The 7,565-nt window shown below is 51.5% G+C and overlaps 3 non-coding genes across 3 annotated transcripts; all 3 read left to right on the top strand.

Annotated features, from left to right (window-relative positions):
* Nucleotides 1-6,557: 6,557 nt before the first annotated feature.
* On the top strand, nt 6,558-6,676 carry LOC122131420. The gene has a single exon (XR_006152086.1). It is a non-coding gene; the product is annotated as a 5S ribosomal RNA (ribosomal RNA).
* Nucleotides 6,677-6,933: 257 nt separating this feature from the next.
* Nucleotides 6,934-7,053, top strand: LOC122131426. Its single transcript, XR_006152092.1, has one exon. It is a non-coding gene; the product is annotated as a 5S ribosomal RNA (ribosomal RNA).
* Nucleotides 7,054-7,266: 213 nt separating this feature from the next.
* On the top strand, nt 7,267-7,385 carry LOC122131419. Its single transcript, XR_006152085.1, has one exon. It is a non-coding gene; the product is annotated as a 5S ribosomal RNA (ribosomal RNA).
* Nucleotides 7,386-7,565: the final 180 nt, after the last annotated feature.

Here is a 7,565-nt window from a genome sequence, read left to right as displayed (position 1 = left end):
TGAATTCGCTGATCTTAGTGAGACGTGTATTGCTCATCCTTTGTCTCGTGCTAGTGGGGAAAAAGCCTCGAAGTCTGCTCCACTATCTCTGGTTCCGTGCGTCCCTAAACAGTCTGTCAGTCGCAAACAACTTATTTTCGAACAGAAGAACGCCTCTTCTCTCTCTCCCTTACCTACTGACGCGGTGTCTGAGAAAGACATTGAGTCTGCGCCGCTGGGCTACTTTATTCGAGAGGGAGTCCTGATGCGCAAGTGGAGACCACTGACGGCCTCAGCAAGTGACGTCTGGCGTGTTTTTGTTGTAATAATGATTTGTTACTACAGGTCATTCTGTAAGAGTTTCTCTGCGGTAGCCACACCGCTTACAGACCTCCTCAGGCCCAAACGGTCGTTTGTGTGGACAGAGAAAAGCCAGTTGGCATTTGAGTCCGTCAAAGCCTTACTCATCACTGCTCCTGTGCTGGCTGCCCCTAACTTCTCGCTGGAGCCTCCTACTGCCAGGGTTCCACCTTAACATTCAACACATATGGGGCCGTGGAAACGTGGTGGCAGATGCGCTTTCTCGCGCTTAGTTCAATTTTCAATTACGCTTTTGCGTGCATAGTAGAAAAATAAGTAAGTACATTGTTTAAAAAGAAAAAAAATTATAAAAAAAAAAAAAAAAAAAACCCTGTTGGTTGTGGGTATATAAATAAATTGTGGTTTAAAATGCACTGTAAAAATGTTTTTTCCCTTCCTGGCTCCAGTTGAGCCTTTTTGGGGAGGTAATTCTGATGATGGATGAGTACTTTTGTATGTACAATGTATCAATTTCTGTAAATATTTATGAAGAGTGAAATGCTTAGTTTAAACCCCAATTTCTTTCTTTAAGGGTGGGGGTGTTACATAGTCCTGGGGTTCTGCTTGCTTCTTGCATTGGTCTGTGCGTTTTTTGCTATAGGTGGAGACTGGGCGTGGTCATGCAATTACTGGAACTGGCCTACCCGGATAAAAGCCACGCAGTTCCCAAGATGGACGCTCGCTCTCGCCTCGCAAAAGAACAGACGCTGGCACACAATCGTTACTATAATCGATATACCGTTCCCTTGAACTCTCCTTTCTGACAAATATTCCTGGTATGGTTTCTTGTGACATGGGTAGTTATTTTCGGCACTTTATTAGTTGTAGTTAGTGAGGGTAGGTAAGTTAGTTGGACATCGGAAGACTCACTTTTTGTTTTGCCTGTCTCGTGAATTGTACGTCGGGCACGGGAGCCAGGCAAGTTCACACCACCAGCACAGTAAGCGTGAGATTTTCTTTTTCCTTTTTCCTGTCAGTCTTGTAACCACCTTGTTTTGTCCGGGATTTTGGGGCTTTCTTTTGTAGTAAATGTTTACTTTTGTGCACCAAACCCAACACTGTGGCTTCGTTTTTGTGTTATGGTTTCTGGTTTTGGGGATTCGTAACAGCGCTTCATGGGTATACGCCTCCACTAGGTTGCCAGCCTAACACCTACACTTCCTCTCCAAACCCCTCACCAGAGGATGTTCCTGAGGCTGCCTTAGCAGGTCCGGCTTCTAATCCCAGACTTCCTGTACCTGCGGGTTTGCTTCCGCTTGAGGTAGTTGACTGCTTTTCCTTCTCCTTTTTTCCCTTCTTTTCAAGTCACTCCTCTTCGCCCTGACTTCATATTGAGACCGCCCCGGCAGCTGACTTGCCATCTCAATATTCTTATAATACACTGAGTATGGCCCCTCCTCCATCTCAGCCTCCATCTCAGTTAACTTCTCGATCTCCTTCTTCGACCACTTAGGTCTGCGGCCCTTTTTCCCTCGGCTACCGCCACCCTCCATCATTATCCTTTTCCACTCGGTTACTTTCCAATCAATTCTATTCCACAGAACTCTCTCACTCATACATTCTCAACAGAGCCAATGCTTTGTCTGACTTGCGAACTTTACTATAAAGCACTTACTCCTCATACAGAAGGAACTCCCTCATCACGCTCAATGACCCACGAAGGGCCCCCTTACACAGCCTCTCCGCCAGTGCCCGCGCTTCCGGCTTACTGAGTCCCAGCTTCCTCAGTACCTTGCTGTTGGGTCTATACCATAGCCCCCTCGCTCCGATTGGAAACCCGTGTATTTCCACCTCCGTCACACCCATGGAGTCCTCCACCTGCTTCACTATTGACCTATAGTGCTTCTGCTTGTCACGGCAGGCTTTCTTGAGCACATTTGCATTTAACTCAAACCGTATCGTGACGTCCAGCACCAGTGCTTTTCCTTCACTGCAGAACACCAAGTCTGGGCGCATCACCCCAGTTTTGTCCTCAAAACTCTTCTCTCCACTGCCAGCCGCTGACACACAAAATTGTGACGCTTCACTCTCTTCGCCGTCACCACCCGGCACACCCCCAGAATATGCGAGCATGATTCCAATCTTGCATCACAGCCCCTACATCTGGCCTTCATCTTCCCTTGGCCCCGCGCCATAAACTCCCGCGTGGGATACACATTCGCCCTCAGCAGAAGCGCCTGCGTACAGAACTTCTGCTGCAGTTTAGGGAGGTTGCCTAGCCACGCATTCGACTCTGGTGCGTCTCTAAACCAGGCTATTCCCATCCCCTGAACCGGCTTGTCCGCCCATCTTTGGAACTCACGCCCTTGCCAGTCACAGGGCCTTTTCCATTTCAGCGGCTGTGGGTCACCCTCCACTCTGTCCCGCCCTACTATCCTTACCAGGGCTGGCATCTCCTCCAGCTCTCCCCCCGCTTTGAGCCACGCGCCCTTCCACGCCTCTTGCCCCCTACAGTGCCACGCTATGTCACGAATGACCCTGTCCTCTGAGTGCAGTAAGTTCCACAACCGCTTGGCTTGCATCGCAGGTACCATATCGCCAAACTTCTGCACCCCAAGACCGCCCTCTCTCGCCCTTGCGTACAGCAGCCCATTACATGTGGACCGAGGGAGCCCCAGCCATGCCTTCATCTTCCTCCTTAGCAACCGGTCTAGTGACTCCATCAAGACCTTCCCGAATTCACAGTGGTCCGCCCTGTAAAACATCCTCGGGACGACAAAGGTCTTTACCAGCCAGACTCTCTGCAGGGACGATACTGGTGCTGCCTCCACCTTCTCCAAAGCCACCCTCAGTTCTTCTAGCAGGTCTGGCTTCTTCATCCCTTTTAATGGCCCGATCTGAATACCTAAGTATTTTACTGTTTTCTCGCTCGTCACCATCTCCATCGACGCCCCACCAATCCCCCATGGTTGGCAATCATTGACCTTCATTTTGTTTCTCTTTCCCCCCGGGGTCAGCATGAATCCAAAGCACTTCCGCAGATGGACCTTCAGTCCTGTTAACCTGCAAAAGTCATTGAGAATGCTAATATTGTGATTCATACTCCCCCAAGAGTCACTTAGCAGGACTAGGTCATCTGCAAACGCCATTGCAACTAACCCAGTACCTGCTATCTTGACCCCTCTTCCATGGCACTCTAGCACATGCAAAAGCGGATCTATTGCCAGGTTAAACAGCAACGGGGAGAGTGGGTCCCCCTGACGGACGCCAACCTCCATAGAGATCTCTTCTGATCGGACCCCTCCGACTTCCAGCCTTGTCACTCCATCTCTATACAAGCTCTGCACTGTCTTTATGACGTGCTCATCCAACCCTCGCTGGCCCAACACTGCCAGTAGGTGGTCATGCGTCACTGTGTCGAACGCTTTCGCCACATCAACAAGTACCACCGCTAATGGCCTTCTTTCCTTCTTACACACTTCCACCAAACTCTGCAAAATGTGCAAGTTCTCCGCACACCCCGGCGTGCTCCTGAACCCTCTTTGCCTCGCGTGGATTTCGCAGGCATCCGTTAAGCGCCCATTCAGCAACCTTGAAAACAAGCGAATTAACATTGATCCAATTGTTATTGGACACCAATTGCTAGCATCCAACAGGCTTTGCTGGTCTGTGCTCTTAGGCAACAGCACCGTCCTGGCAGTTTTCACACCTGTCGGGACATACCCTGCCGCTAGCCAACTCCCATACAATTTCGCTAGCTTCTTTCCTTCCGGATCCCAAGTCAGCAAGTCATCCCTTTTCACACCATCTACGCCCGCCGCTGATGTCTTGTCTGTTGCCTTAAGGTGGGTTTCCACTTCCCGGGGGGAGAAGAGAGTCGCACAATACTCATTTTTCGCCCTAGAGACAGCCTCAAATCCGCCCAAGTCTCTGAAGGCACCTTCCACCCTCTTCCATCGCCCCTCGAACACCTCATGCAGCTGAGCCATGGGAACAGGGCACTCAGCCGCTTCTCTTCCATCCAAAATGTAACTAGCCAACCTGACCGGGTCCGTTCGCATCATCTCCCGAACCTTCTGGACCTCACTCCTTTTGACACTGGCCCTCGACTTTCGACCTGGCCCACCAGCCACCTCACCTCTCTTGATAGCCACCTTCGGCCTACCAACTTCTGCAACCACCTGCGCTGTGGCTTCCTCAATGGCCTTAGTTCCTCAATGGCCTTAGCCGCCCCTTTATCCTTTCGGCTCACCAGTGTTAGCGCCCTCTGGATAAGCGCTTCATGGGTATATGCCTCCAGTAGGTTGCCAGCCTGCCACCTCCACTTCCTCTCCAAACCCCTCACCAGAGGATGTTCCTGAGGCTGCCTTAGCCGGTCCGGCTTCTCATCCCAGACTTCCTGTACCTGCGGGTTTGCTTCCGCTTGAGGTAGTTGACTGCTTTTCCTTCTCCTTTTCGCTCTTCTTTTCAAGTCACTCCTCTTCGCCCTGACTTCATATTGAGACCGCCCCGGCAGCTGACTTGCCATCTCAATATTCAGCCGTCCGGGCTAGGTAGTGCGGGGAGTGTCGAGGACTGGCTTCGAGTAGAGTAGTAGTCGAGTAGTCGCGAGTAGATACCGTATTTCCGAGGGGGGCGTGTCCATGGGGGGGGTGCTCAGCCAGGTGAGTTCCCTTTAGCCAGGCACCTTCCAGGCAGCTTCTGCCCACTTTAAAGGATGGGGAGAGTCATTTAGCTCTATGCCTGAGTCCCTTGATGTTGTCATTTTGATAACTATTTAAATAGAAGCCAGGCGAGTTTGCACTTTGCTCAGGCACCTTTCAGGCAGTTCTGCCCCCTTCTGGACCCAGCAAAACTGGCCAGCTACATCCTGGAAGGGCGAGAAGCGACCGACTGCCCCGTCCCAATGGCTCAATTACACGAGGTGTTTGAAGAGCGTTGGAGGGGAGTGGAAGGCGCCTTCCAAGGGCTCGGAGGTTTCGAGGCCGACAGCAGGGCGGACAACGAGCATTTCTCCACCCTCTTTACCCCCCGCGAAGTGATAACACACCTGAAGGCTACTGACAGGAAATCAGCAGCAGGTGTGGACGGTATCAAGAGGGACGACCTGCTTGCATGGGACCCAAAAGGAGAGAAGCTGACCAAACTCTATGGCAGTTGGCTAGCGGCAGGCTACGTCCCGGAGTGTGTGAAGGCGGCCAGAACGGTTCTGCTACCTAAATGCGCAGACCAGCGGAGCCTGGAAGACCCCAATAACTGGAGGCCAATCACAATAGGCTCCATGTTAATGCGCCTATTCTCGAGGTTAATTAACGGGCGTCTAACCGAGGCATGTGCAATCCACGCGAGACAGCGGGGATTTCGAAGCACACCCGGGTGTGCGGAGAACCTGCACATCCTGCAAAATCTTGTGGATGAGAGCAGGAAAAAGAAAGAACCACTCGCACTGGTACTGGTCGATATTTCCCAGGGGGGTGTGTCCCATGGGGGGGGGGGGGTGCTCAGCCAGGTGAGTGTCCATGGGGGGGTGCTCAGCCAGGGTGAGTGTCCCCTTTAGCCAGGGATGGGGAGAGTCATTTAGCTCTCTGCCTGAGTCCCTATATATTGTCATTTTGATTTAAATAGAAGCCAGGTAAGAGTGCACATAGCTCAGGCAGCTTCGGCCCCTTTAAAGGATGGGGAAAGTCATTTAGTTTTGCCTTAGTCCCTGGAGTCCTATATATTGTCATTTTTGATTAAAAATAGAAGCCAGGTGATTGTTCCCTTTAGCCAGGCACGTTTCAGGCAGCTCCTGCCCCCTTTAAAGGATGGAGAGAGTCATAGAGTCATTTAGCTCTCTGCCTGAGTCCCTGAGTCCCTATATATTGTCATTTTGATTTAAATAGAAGCCAGGTGAGAGTGCACATAGCTCAGGCAGCTTCCTGCACCTGTATATTGTCATTTTGTATTTAAATAGAAGCCAGCTGAGCGTGCACATTGCTCAGGCACCTTTCAGGCAGCTTCTGCCCCCTTTAAAGGATGGGGAGAGTCATTTAGCTCTCTGCCTGAGTCCCTGTATATTGTCATTTTGATAAGTATTGGAATAGAAGCCAGGTGATTGTTCCCTTTAGCCAGGCAACCTTTCAGGCAGCTCCTGCCCCCTTTTGAGTGTGCCCGGTGTCCAGGCACTTGTCAGGCAGCTCAGAGGATGGGGAGAGTCCTTCAGAGGATGGGGAGAGTCCTTCAGCTAAGAGCACGGGTCCCTGGGCGATTAAAGTTGATTCGGTCAGCCTTTCATGGCTTACGGCCATACCACACTGAGCACGCCCGATCTCGTCCGATCTCGGAAGCTAAGCAGTGTCGGGCCTGGTTAGTACTTGGATGGGAGACCGCCTGGGAATACCAGGTGCTGTAAGCTTTTCTGTCTCTGCCCCCAGCGCCGCCCCTGCCTGGCCCACAGCAGTCAGCACAATTCAGCCAGTTAAACTTGGAACACTCTTTTGTGTTTTTTTTTTCTTTCTTTCTGCCTGTCTGTTTTGTCTGTCTGTCTGTCTGTCTGTCTGTCTGTCCTGTCTGCTGTCTGTCTGTCTGTCTGTCTGTCTGCCTGCCTGCCTGTCTGTCTGCACGTCCCGAGCCACGTGAGCATCATGAGGCCGACTTTGTCAGGCAGTAATTGCTTACGGCCATACCACACTGAGCACGCCCGATCTCGTCCGATCTCGGAAGCTAAGCCAGTGTCGGGCCTGGTTAGTACTTGGATGGGAGACCGCCTGGGAATACCAGGTCCTGTAAGCTTTTCTGTCTCTGCCTCCCAGCGCGCCCCTGCTGGCCGCAGCAGTCAGCACAATTCAGCCAGTTAAACTTGGAACACTCTTTTGGTGTTTTTTTTTTTTTCTTTCTTTCTTTCTGCCTGTCTGTTAGTCAGTTCTGTCTGTTCTGTCTGTCTGTCTGCCTGCAACGTCCCGAGCCACGTGAGCATCATGAGGCCGACTTTGTCAGGCAGTAATTGCTTACGGCCATACCACACTGAGCACGCCCGATCTCGTCCGATCTCGGAAGCTAAGCAGTGTCGGGCCTGGTTAGTACTTGGATGGGAGACCGCCTGGGAATACCAGGTGCTGTAAGCTTTTCTGTCTCTGCCTCCCAGCGCGCCCCTGCTGGCCGTCAGCAGTCAGCACAATTCAGCCAGTTAAACTTGGAACACTCTTTTGTGTTTTTTTTTTTCTTTCTTTCTGCCTGTCTTTGTCTGTCTGTCTGTCTGTCTGTCTGTCTGTCTGTCTGTCTGCCTGCCTGTCTGTCTGCACGTC

Source organism: Clupea harengus, unplaced genomic scaffold, assembly GCF_900700415.2.
Source record: "Clupea harengus unplaced genomic scaffold, Ch_v2.0.2, whole genome shotgun sequence".
Taxonomy (NCBI): domain Eukaryota; kingdom Metazoa; phylum Chordata; class Actinopteri; order Clupeiformes; family Clupeidae; genus Clupea; species Clupea harengus.
The sequence above is the reverse complement of the archived record's forward strand: the minus strand, read 5'-3'. Positions and strand labels throughout refer to the sequence as shown.